The sequence below is a fragment of the Myotis lucifugus genome, unplaced genomic scaffold (assembly GCF_000147115.1).
Source record: "Myotis lucifugus unplaced genomic scaffold, Myoluc2.0 scaffold_208, whole genome shotgun sequence".
NCBI classification, from domain to species: Eukaryota; Metazoa; Chordata; class Mammalia; order Chiroptera; family Vespertilionidae; genus Myotis; species Myotis lucifugus.
Genome location: NW_005871256.1, coordinates 1,316,317 through 1,328,036, shown reverse-complemented (window position 1 = coordinate 1,328,036; position 11,720 = coordinate 1,316,317).

The following is an 11,720-nucleotide window of genomic DNA, read 5'->3' as shown; positions in this document are numbered from 1 at the left end:
CGCCCCTAACCACGCCCCCGTAGTCCGCTCCCAGCCCCGCCCCTCCTGGACCCCGTCCCCGAGGCCGCGGGCAGCGAGCAGCGAGCAGCCCCGGGCAGGGTCAAGGCCGTGGCCACCGTGCTCGGTGGTGGCACTCGTCCTCCCTGACCGGAGATAAGAAAAAAGGAAGAAAAGTCAAGTTGCAGCCGGTCGGGCCGGTGGTGAGGGCGGCGTCAGAGGCTGCGGCTGCGAGGGCTTCCGCAGCTGCTGCTAAAGGACTCCAGTGTGAAGTGAGGTGTGAACAGGCCTGTGCCTGAGCCCAGGGTCCCTCCAGGGCGGGGGGACCTGGCGTGGGGCCGAGTCCCGGGACTGAGGGAGGGGGAGGCCCCACTTCTTTGCACATGTGCAAATACAGCTGTAAGAGGAATTCTTAGAAGTGTAATTGCTGAGTCAAAGGCGACATTTCCTCCGTGGTCGGCAAACCGTGGCTCACGAGCCACATGCGGCTCTTTGGTCCCCTGAGTGTGGCCACGAAGTTTCAATTGCACTGTATGTGCGCGCCCGCACGTGGTATTTTGTGGAAGAGCCACACTCAAGGGGCCGCAGTTTGCCGGCCACTGCCCTAGTTGTTTCAATAAACGATGCCAAATTACTCTTCTAAATTGTACTAACTTGCAGTTTCATCAACAATCCATGTAATTCAGAGATATAAACTGTGAGATTTAGCCCGGCTGGCGTGGCTCAGTGGTTGAGTGTGGACCTATGAACCAGGAGGTCACGGTTCGATTCCCCGTCAGAGCACATGCCCGGGGTTCCGAGCTCCATCCCCAGTGTGGGGCATGCAGGAGGCAGCTGATCAATGATTCTCTCTCATTCATAGATATTTCTCTCTCTCTCCTTTCCTCTCTGAAATCAATGAAAATATCTATATATATAAAAGCCTAAGCGACCAGCCAACTGGTAGCTATGACGTGCACTGACCACCAGGGCTGGACACTCAATGTAGGAGCTGCTGAGCTGCGGGGACTTAGCAGCTGCAGTGTTCGGGCAATGTGCCTGGAACCACAGAGGAGGGAGCCCCATTCCAGGGGGTGTCACCCGAGAACCACCCTCTCACAACCTGGGACCCCTTGGGGGAATGTCAGAGAGCCCGTTTCAGCCTGATGCCCGCAGCCCAGGCCGAGGGACCCCACTGGTGCATGAATTTGTGCACCGGGCCTCTAGTTAAAAAATAAATAAACTGAGATATAGAGACTTGTTCAGTTGGTAGTAGGATCAGGGAAACAAACAAAATGCACAAAGAGAACCCATGAGGTAGTAGTTAGATGTTATGAATGAGCAAGGTTACAAAAATGAAAAAAGATATACCCAGTAGAGGGAGAAGGGATAGGTGGTTGGTTGGTTGTAAGGTAGGATCATTAAAATCAGGACGGGATCTGTGTTACAATAAATGTGGGGGTTTTGGCAAAGTCCTGCCTCTTAGACTCAAGCAAGTAGGTGAAATGTACTAACAGATCCCAATGAAAATGTGTTTATTAGAAGGGGGGTCAGGTCCTTATCAGGTGCTAAGCCCTGTCTGGGGCTGTGATTGTCAAACTTTTGTGAGCTTCAGAATCACCCAGGAAGCTGGATAAAAAAACAGGTTTCTGGACCCCACCCTAGAGTTTCTAATTCAGTACCCATGCAGTTCTTTTGGCTTCTGCTGATTCTAGATAAGCTAAGATCATCTCTGACCCAGTCTATTATAATAGCCTCCCCATCAGTCTTCCTGAGTCTATTCTTGCCCTCTTTCATTTCGTTCTCTACACTCAGCCAGAGTGATCTTTTTTTTTTTAAATATATTTTATTGAATTTTTACAGAGAAGAAGGGAGAGGGATAGAGAGTTAGAAACATCGATGAGAGAGATCGATCAGCTGCCTCCTGCACAGCCCCCAGTAGGGATGTGCCCGCAACCCAGGTACATGCCCTTGACCGGAATCGAACCTGGGACCCTTGAGTCCGCAGGCCGATGCTCTATCCACTGAGCCAAACCGGTTCGGCGCCAGAGTGATCTTTAAGAAAGTATGTAATCAAGCCCCCTTGGTGACTTCCTAATAACACAATGTTTTAGTCTGCTCAGGCTGCCATAACAAAATCTCACAAACTGTTGGTTTCAACAACAGAAACTTACTTTCTCACAGTTCTGGAAGCTGGAAAGTTTAAGATCAAGGTGTTGGCCAGTTCAGTTCCTGGTGAAGACTCTCTTCTTGGGCTGCAGATTTCTCCCTATATCCTCACATGGCCTTTCCCCAGGGGGTGGAGAGAGAGAGAGAGAGAGAGAGAGAGAGAGAGAGAGAGAGAGAAAATCTTGTCCTCTTCTTAGAAGGCCACTAACCCCATCATGAGGGCCCCGTCTTCATGTCCTAATCTAACTATACTTGCCTCTCGAAGACCCCATCTCCAAATGCCATCATCTTGGGAGTTAGAGCTTCAACATATGAATTTGGGGGGGACAGAAACATAACACTATAAATTTCTAAATAGAAATGTATTTTTATTGTTGTTGTAATCCTCACTCGAGGATATTTTTCTGTTGATTTTTAGAGAGAGTGGAAGGGAGGGGAAGAGTCAGAGAGAGAGAGGGAAACATCGATATGAGAGAGACACATTGGTTGGTTGCCTCCCACTCCGGCTCTGACCGGGGCTGAGGATGGAGTCTGCAACCCATGTACGTGCCCTTGACCAGAATCAAACCCGCAATCCTTCGGTCTGTGGGTCGACACTCTATCCGCTCAGCCAGACTGGCTAGGACTATATTTGTATTTTTGTAGATTACACAAATAAATGTTTTTCTATGCAGCAAATATATCATTTTATGGTAAGTAAATTTTACCTTAAAGAAATGGAAAAAATTGTGAACTCTCATGATATGCATGCTGTAGTGTTAAGGGGTGAAGTGTACTGATGTCTGCAAGTTACTTTGAAATGCACAAAAAATAAGAGGGATAAATGTGTAGATGGATAGATATAAAGCAAACACAACAAAATGTTAGCATCGTCAAATCTTCATGGTAGTTATACGGGGGTTCACTTTTAACTTTTATGTATATTTGAATGTTATCATATTACATTGAGAAAAAAATTTAAATTAAGAAAGTTGATGATGATCTTGTCAGAATCTTTAAAAGTTAAAAAAAGTAGAGAGAAGATTATAATGAACCCTGTGTGCCCTACATCCAGCTTCAAGAATATCAATCTGTTCTACTTATATTCCCACCCACTCTTTCAACCCTGCCTTCCTGAGTTATTTTAAAGTGAACCCTAGACATCACCTTGTTTATTCTGTAGATATCTTAGTTTGTATCTTTAAAAGATAAGAAATATTGTTTCAACAAATCCTCCTTGAGCACATATGCTGTCCTCTTAAGGGATATAATAGTGAACAACATAGACATGGTCTCTGGTCCATGGTGCTGATAGTTTGTAAGAAAGACAAACAATAAACTAGTAAATACTTATAAATTACAGCTCACGAAATTACACGAAACCCAGACCCCTGACCGCACCACGGGACCCCAAACTCCCACTGCTGCCTCGGGACCCATCAGTGCACCTGGTGAGTCCGATCATTGGTCGTTACGGCGTTATGGTGTATGGCCACAGGCCTTTTATAATATAGATGATAAGTATATAACCAGTTTTATGTCTTAACTTGTGAGATATATATATAGTATATGAAACAATTTCATTTTTTTTCTCCATTAACCATCCCCACTGTCTCTAGCAAATCATCTTGCTCCCTGCACAGCAGATTCTCTTAGAAATATCCTACGCTGGTCCCATAACTGTGCAGTCACTCTCAGTAGCTACTACAGTCTCATTCCAAGTATGATGCCTTAGGCTTGCCCATCTGCCCCATTTAAATATTTAATTTCATATTCATAGCCCTTCTCATTCTGGTGCACGTGGGCTCGTGGCTACAACAGCTTTTAGTGGAGGGGGTGGTAATGTCATTCTCTTCCGCTTCGCTTGGCTCTTGCTCCTCCCAAGTAGGGATGAGGAGGAGGGGGAAAGAATGTTCTCAGCAAGACTGCCCATGAAGCGTTGTTTGTTCTCTTTCTGCTTCTCGCTGCTACTTCAGTAACAGATTTCCCAGTGAGTCAGGAGTCCAGATGCCAGCTTTCTTCCTTTGGACACATCACTGCTTTCTGGGGCCTCCCCTGGGCACTCTCAACCCAGGAGAGGGGAGCCTCAGTCCCTTTCTCCTGGACATCCTCACCCGTTCCTGCCAGGGGCAGTCTTGTTGGGGGATCACTGTGTGGAGGGGCTCCCCGGGGAGTGCCAGCAGAAGCTTCAAGGCTCAGCCGCCTCCTGTGCTCTCCAGCTGACGCCTCCTGTGCTCTCCAGCTGACTCACGGAGAGTTCCATGCACAATTCAAGAAGGAAATGCAGGCAGCTCCCACCTTGGTGCCCCTCTCTCAGCACCAACTACCCCTCTTCTCCCTTCCTCACCTCCAAGGGCATCAGGGCTTGTCCAGGTCAATGGTTCAGTGACTTTCAGACAAATTCTCAGCTTGCGGAGTGGGGAGAGGAATTGTTTGCTGCCCTTTAAACTTGTGAAAGAAGGGACTGGGGAACACGTTGAATGGTTCCCATCTTATTCAGCTGGAGAGAAGCAGTGGATGGTTGCCATCTATAATAAGTAATGTTCATCCATGGAGAGATGAACTAATTAAGAAAATTTCAGCCCTGGGCAGTGTTGGTCAGTGGTTGGAGTGTTGGCCTGCACACTGAAAGGTGGCTAGTTTGATTCTCAGTCAAGGGCACATACCTGGGTTACACATACCCCAGCAACCTCTCTCTCTCTCTCTCTCTCTCTCTCTCTCTCTCTCTCTCTCTCTCTCTCTCTCCCCGTGTGTGTGTATGTGTGTCTCCCTCCCTTCCACTCTCTAAAAAGCAATGGGAAAAATATCCTCAAGTGAGGGTTAAAAAAAAGAACAATTCAAATAGCTACTTTTTTGCAGATTTTATGATAAAGTGATTAATATTAGTTGCTGACTTTCAAGTATAAAAATAGTGTTATGAAGTCAGGGGTACAATAGCTTGATTGTATATCTCGTTCTCATCAGCCATCCTGCCTGAAACTCAGGAAAGACAGCGTTCCTGGTTGTGAAATATGAGTACACCTGAAAAGTATCTTGTCCTTATCTGGCAACCCAGGTGGATGAATACTGGCCCTGAAGTTGCTTGTCTTAAAACTGTCAATAGTGCCACTTATGCCCTCTTGGCCATCCTGGATCTGTCTTGAAATATGCTGTTTACTCAAGACTTCCAAAATGATGGTATCTTTTATAGAAATTAGTATGTATGTGTATTTTGCTTTTCTTTTTTTCTGGGGGGTGCCTTATTTTTTCCCAGATTTATTGAGATATAATTAACATATAACATCGTGTAAGTTTAAGGTGTACAATGTGATGTTTCGGTACACATATACATTGAACTCTTCGGTGTGTGGGCCGATGCTCTAACCACTGAGATCACAGCCAGGGCTAGATGTTTTTAGTTTCCACATATAAGTGAGACTATACAGTATTTGTCTTTCTCTGTCTGGATTATTTCACTTAGCATAATGCCCACAAGGTCTGTCCATGTTGTTGCAAATGGTAGGACTTCCTTCTTTTTTATGGCTGAATAATATTTGTGTGTGTGTTTTTCATGTCTTCTTCATAGACTTATTACCTTCACATCATACATCAATCCCATGTAAACTGAGAGCCTAACACAGTTACTTATCGATCCAATGAATATTGAGTGCCTGCTGGGTGCCAGGCGATTTGCTCAGGCTGAGGGTGTAACAGTGAGCAAGACAGCCATGGCCTCTGTCCTCACAGAACTTTGTAGTGAAGCAGGTATCCTTGTTTGTGAATGAAGAAAACAAATCCTTATCCCTTACTGTCTTTTTTAAAGTAATTTTTTGTAATATATTTTTATTGATTTCAGAGAGGAAGGGAGAGGGAGAGAGAGATAGAAACATCAATGATGAGAGAGAATCATTGACCGGCTGCCTTCTGCACGCCCCTAACTGAGGATGGAACCCGAAACCTTGGGCATATGCCCTTGAAACAGAATCGAACCTAGGACCCTTCAGTCTGCAGGTTGATGCTCTATCCACGGAGCAAAACCAGCTAGGCTTTAAAATAATTTTAATTAAAAATTTATACATGAAAAAATTATATGTGAAAATGCAAATCGAAACCACAATGAGCTGCCATTTTGCACCCATTGGCTATTATTTAAAAAAAAACACAACAGAAAATAAGTGTTGGTGATGATGTGGAGAGATTAGAACCCTCATGCATTGTTGGTGGGAATGTAAAATGGTACAGCTGCTGTGGAGAATAGTTTGGCAGGTTCTCAAAAAGTCCAGCAATTCTACTCCTAGGTATTTGCCCAAAAGCATTGAAAGCAAGGATGCAAACATACTTATCTACCAATCTTCATATCAGCATTATCCATCATAGTCAAAAGGTGGAAACCACCCGTGTCCATCAGCAGATGAAAGAATAAGTAAAACATGGTCTACCTGCACAATGGAATTCTCTTCAGCCTTTAAAAGGAAGGACATTATGACATACTAGAAGCCCAATGCATGAAATTCGTGCGGGAGGGGACCTCTCGCTCCTAACCACCTGCCTGCTCACTCCTTACCACCCACCTGCTCCCTCCTTACCGCTTGGCTCCGGCTGGCTGCTCCTTAGTGCTGCCAGGGAGGTGGGAGGGGCTCCCACCACCACCACTGCTGTACTTGCCAGCCATGAGCCTGGCTTCTGGCTGAGCGGTGCTCCCACTGTCGGAGTGCACTGACCACTAGGGGGAAGCTCCTGCATTGAGCATCAGCCCCGTGGTGGTCAGTGTGCATCATGGCAACCAGTCGTTCTGGTTGTTCCGCCATAACGGTCGCTGGGCTTTTATTATATAGATGCCACAACATGGGTGAAACTCAAGGATGTTGTCCGTAACTGAAATGAGCCAGTCACAAGAGGACAAATATTGCATGATTCTCTTATATGAGGTACCTACAATAGGCAAATTCATAGAGACTGAAAACAGAATAGAGGTTATAGGGATTGGAGGAAGGGAGAGTTATTTCCATTTGGGATGATGAAAAGTTCTGGAAATGGCCTGGCCAGTTTCCCTCAGTGGATAGAGCATCGGCCTGTGGACTGAAGGGACCCCGGTTCGATTCCGGTCAAGGGCACGTACCTCAGTTGCAGGCTTGGTCCCTGGTAGGGACATGTGCAGGAGGCAACCAATCCATGTGTCTCTCACGTCGATATTTCTCTCTCTGTCTCTCCCTCTCACACTCTCTCTACAAATCAATGGAAGAATATCCTCGGATGAGGGCTAACAACAACAACAAAAAAGTTCTGGAAATGGATAGTGGTGCTGGCTATACAATATTGTGACTGTTCTAATGCCACTGAATTGTACACCTAAAATGGGTATAATGGCAAGTTTTATCTATATTTTAATGCAATAAAAATATGTGACTACTTTCCTTTTATTAACCAACTAGAGTCCCGAAATGCATGCAGGAGTAGGCTTTCCTTCCCCTGCTGCCAGCACCTGCTTCCCTCTGACACCTGGAACCCGGGCTTCATCTGGCTTCATTCGGAAGGTCATCCGGAAGGATGTCCGGTCTAATGAGCATATTACGCTTTTATTATTATAGATTAAAACATTATAGAACAGGTTAAAGGCCCCTTTGACCACCTCCTCCATCTGGATCCAATGCCCCCTCCTCAGTGCTTCCGTGTTTGCTCTTCTAGAGTTTTTCTTATATTTACCTGTATTCATATGTACTTATCAACATGACATATTGTTTGCTTTATCCAAAGATTAAGTCTGCTTTAGTATAGAAATCTGAAACCATCATTTACGGTAAAAATGTTCCAAGCAATAAGGGTTCCTATCTTATTAATGGGGATTTTTGGAGTGGATATGCATCTTAAAAAGGTCTTTTTCTCTCACTTTCTTCTTTTCATCATATGGCAGGTTGGTGCCTGTGGGCCCGCCTTTGTTTTATGCTGAAGCTGGCCGCTCAGCCCGCCCCTTCCCTGGAACACTCCGTCCCCTGCCGGGTTCCAGTATAACCTCCCACTGCCCGTCACCACCAGCGCTTCTGGGCGGCTTTCGTAGGGAGCCTCTCGGTGTCCATCATTTCAGATAAGTCACTTTCTTTTCCTTTCCCCATCCCCCTACCAGCTTCTAGTTTGCCAGGCTCTCAAGTAGATGTTAAAGTCTTTGTAAAAATTTCGCTTTATCTTCGACATCCAAAGATGCATCATCCTCATTTTGAGAAAATTCAAGCAATTCAGAATGGTTCCAAAGCAGCGTGTGTAACCACATCACACTTCGATGACACCTTTCCAGATCTCTCTGAAGGGTCAGCCCTCACAGGTACACATGTGTACATCATTTTATATGGAAGTGAGATCATACTATGCCTGTTGTATTGCAATTGGCTTTCTTTTTTAAAAAAAAAATATATTTTATTGATTTTTCACAGAGAGGAAGGGAGAGGGATAGAGAGTTAGAAACATCGATGAGAGAGGAACATCGATCAGCTGCCTCCTGCACACCTCCCACTGGGGATGCGCCCGCAACCAAGGCACATGCCCTTGGCTGGAGTCGAACCTGGGACCCTTCAGTCCGCAGGCCGACGCTCTATCCACTGAGCCAAACCGGTTAGGGCTGCAATTGGCTTTCTTAAATTAAGAAATATGTCTTTACAGTTTTGTGTGTCTGTGAATATCGATCTACATTATCCATGTTATTGGCTCATAAAAATATTCTTAAAATAGTATGACATTTACTCTTCTTTTATAGAAAAGCACAAAGAAGCCAACAAAAGAGTTATCACATTCTCCCACCCCTGATATCCTACAATGAACAGTTTGTAAAATTAAAAGAAACATAGCTATGAGAGTAGAAAATTCATACCACAAGAAGTTACAAAATAAAAAGTGAAAATGGAAAGTCACCCTCCCTGTCCTAGCTCTTCCCAAGGCTAACTACCTAAATCAATAGGGCTTTTGTGAATCCTTCAAAACATGTGAAATTACTATCTATACGCATTTCTTTCTATCTCTTTGTTTTCAGCAAAAAAAAGATCACACTATACACAGTTATTCACTTTGCTTTTTTCCCCACTTAACATATCTTGGGGACCATTCCCTAACTACAAGATAAATATATCTTTCTCTTTTAAACCCCTGCATAAAAAGTCATTTGTTAGAATGTGCTGCAGTTTATTTAACGAGTTCCCCATGATGGATATTCTGGTTGTTCGCAGGATTTTGTATATTTGTTTGTTGTGTGGTTTTTATTTTTCTATTACCAATAATGCTATAAGAGCATCTTTGTGCTTATCTTAACAAATCTTGCCAGCATAGCCACAGAGAAATTCTTAAGCGCTGGGGCCTGGGTTAAAGGGTATATGTGTTTTTGTTTGTTTTTTTGTTTTGTTTTGTTTTTATTGATTTTTTACAGAGAGGAAGGGAGAGGGGTAGAGAGTTAGAATCATCGATGGGAGAGAAACATTGATCAGCTGCCTCCTGCACACCCCCTACTGGGGATGTGCCCGCAACCAAGGTACATGCCCTTGACCGAAATCGAACCTGAGACCTTTCAGTCCGCAGATCAGCGCTCTATCCACTTAGCCAAACTGGTTAGGGCAAGGGTATATGTGTTTTATATGTTGATAGAAATTACCAAATTGTCATCCAGAAAAGTTGCGTCAAATAACATTCCAACAAAAGTGTTGAGAATGTTTGTTTCCCAAAATTCCACAAGCATTGGTTACCAATCTTTTTAGTTGTTGCCAATCAAATAAATTAAAAGTGCTATCTTGTTCCAATTTGCATTTAATTTATTATGAATATAGTTGGGATATTTTTTAAATGCTCATTGGCCAATTGTAGTTTTATTTTAATTGTCTGTTCATACACATTTTTTTTCTCCTCGGCTGTTCATTTTTTTCAATAGCTGTTAGTAGAATGTGTATGAATAGCTAACATTTATTGAGCAAAGTATTGCCTTGCTTGGATAATTTATTCAATTAGTCCCTAATAATGAGCATGTAGGATACTTAAATATCATACTGCTGTTTCAAACATTCTTGTACTTACTTCTTTGTGCTCTGAACCAAATATCTCTTTAAGTTAGATTTCTAGAAGTGGAATTGCTGATTTAAAGCTGAATTCTCGCCAAACTTTTAAAAACAGTTTTGTGTAATGGGGGAATGGTCCAAGTGGAAAAATGAGAAGGAATAAAGGAGGAACTAATAGTTGCTCCTAATTGCAAGGCCAATAGGCTTTACATTAGAGTTGAGCTCTCAGGCTCAATTGTCGTTATTTCTCATCCTAGCTGCTCTCATCAAAAAATTGCTGAAAACCCTCAATCTCCCTCTCTGTTTGGGGACTCAGACCTCCTGGAGTCTGAAAATTCTATGGGGGGGAAAAAGAAAAATAATAATTTTGTAATTTTCAAGTGAATAATAGTATCTCTATATATAAAAGCCTAAGCGACCGTCTGACCATCCGACCGTCCGACCATCCGACAGATAGCTATGACACACAATGGCCACCTGGGAGCAAATGCTCCAACTGGTAGCTATGACGCGTACTGACCACCAGGGGACAGTTGCTCAACGCAGGAGCTGCTGCTCTGCTGTGATTTGGCAACTGTGGTTCTCAGGTGATGGCACCCGGAACCAGAGAGGAGGGAGCCTGATTCTGGGATGCCTCATCCGAGAACCACCCTTTTTCCGAAATCCGAGACCCCTCAGGGGCTGTTGGAGAGCCAGTTTTGGCCCTATCCCCGTAGGCCAGGCCGAGAGACCACCCCCCGCCCCCGGCCCCCCTGTTGCATGAATCTGTGCACAGGGCCTATAGTTAAAAAATAATTAAAAGCTCATTTGCAATCATTTTATGGCCATGCAATGTTAATATTGGTTTTATATTTCTGTTTACAATTGTCTGAGTTGGTACATACTGTTGGAAGAACAGTTGGCATTATGGTAGCTTATGACTTTAAATTGAATGGAGGGGAGGAGTGGGAGGATTGAGCCAGCTCACCTATGGGACTGGTGGACGCCTGGGGAAGCAGAGTTCAAAAGAATCTGTGCACAAAGCAATCCATTCAATCAGAGGAATGTAGACAAAGATTGGGGGGAGGGTGAACTGCATAAATCCTGCCTTTGTACCTAACAGCTTGTTCATCAGCAGTAAGTGTAGTAGGAAATGTAGAGTGGAGAAGTTTTGCATTGCCGACTGAGTAATAATTGGGTTAGGACACCACTTCAGGCCAAATTGCATTAATGGCCACAATGTCAGCCTGAGTTTTACACGAGTTTCCGGTGACACTGTACTAAACCAGGCATTCCAGGAATGCGTGGGGGCAGTTTGGACCAAGTATAAGGTCTGCCTGGTGTGAGCAAAGAACTGGAGTTACTAACACCATTTTGTACAACACAGTTCTCCAAACAGACATTTTCTGCATGAGCATTTTCAATAGGCAAAATGAAACAGGCAAAAATTGGTTGGCTGTTAATTGTTCTAATATGTATTTATTTGAGCATTATGAGTGTATATATACACACACATATATATAATGTTAATCTGTTTTTTCTTTTTTCCAATGTTACTTTATTGTGAAAAATATATAAGATAAAAATCTACCACTTGAGTTTTTATTTATC